Genomic DNA, 1,306 nt, shown 5'->3' on the forward strand with positions numbered 1-1,306 from the left:
TATACACACACACACACACACATATACATGTACATATATATGAATTTGCCCAAATAATTTGCATCAGGGTCCAAAGACCTATGTATAAGATTGCACATTGCATTATTATTTGTAGTTTTTTTTTCTTTTAAAAGGAAACATTGCAAATAGTTTAACAGGGAAATAGTTAAGTATCATGGAATAGCCATCCCGTGAAATTCTGAGCAACTGTTAAAGAGAAGAAAATGAGGGGGAGCCTTCACTGCTTTCTCTGTAGTGCTGGAATATAGTAAAATAAGCATTCATTACTTTGCACATTAAAACATCAATATAGATAAAAGGAAAACAATAAACCAATTAAAAGAGAATAAATTGGACAACATGTATAATATGAAAAGATATCCACATTTCTGAGCTGAAAAAAAGCAGATGCAGGATTTGGAAGAATGGACCTGCTGGGTGCAGTGGCTCATGCCTGTAATCCCAATTCTCTGGGAGGCCGAGGCAGGAGGATCGCTTGAGGCCAGGAGTTTGAGACCACCCTGGGCAACATAGCAACACCCCTGTCTCTACAAAAAAAATGTTTTAAATTAGCTGGGTGTGGTTGTTCACATCTGTACCCCAGCATTTTGGGAGGCTGTGGTGGGAGGATTGCTTGAGTCCAAAACCTTGAGGTTGTAGTGAGCTATGGTTGACATATGACACATATATAGATGTCTATGTGTGACATGTGATGTATGTATAATGTGCATATACACACACACAATTGAAGCAATATAGAATAAATTTTTAACAGTGGCATTATTTCCAAAGAGTAACATCATCAAAGTTTTTCACTTTCTATTCTATCATTTTACTACTGCTTGGGTACTATAAGTAAGCATCATTACCAATGTCATTTTAAGATATGGCTATATATGTCTTTCAATGTCAAGACAGGAGTTTAACCAATGAAAGGTGTTAACAGCATCCAGCGACTTCTATGGGGAGACCATTGTGCCAAGGGGTTTTTCTGACCTCATTTCATCAGAAGAGAGAACAACAGAGGTGATTTGGTGGGTCCCCTCTGTCTTGGATGGAGGATAAGTGAGAGACCCAGCATGGAAATGCAAACAGTCCCACACAGAAGGGGCCCAATTCAAATTTATTTGCTCCACTTTGGGCCTTTTCTTGGCAAAAAATGAGGCAGGTAAGAAGACTTCTATGGGGAACCAGTTCATGATCATTCCAATCTCTTAAAATGGTTAAATAATAATGATTTTTCCCTCCCTCCCTTCCTCTTCTCTCCTCTCCTCTCCCTTCTCTCTTTTTCCCTCCCTCCCTCCCT

At 39.1% G+C, this 1,306-nt stretch overlaps 1 protein-coding gene across 1 annotated transcript in view; it reads right to left on the minus strand.

The window, feature by feature from the left end:
• Nucleotides 1-1,306, minus strand: part of SEZ6L (seizure related 6 homolog (mouse)-like) — a 117,267-nt gene that overhangs the window by 40,192 nt on the left and 75,769 nt on the right. The gene's annotated exons all lie outside the window — the stretch shown is intronic.

The sequence above is a fragment of the Colobus angolensis genome, unplaced genomic scaffold (assembly GCF_000951035.1).
Source record: "Colobus angolensis palliatus isolate OR3802 unplaced genomic scaffold, Cang.pa_1.0 Scaffold139, whole genome shotgun sequence".
Lineage (NCBI taxonomy): Eukaryota > Metazoa > Chordata > Mammalia > Primates > Cercopithecidae > Colobus > Colobus angolensis.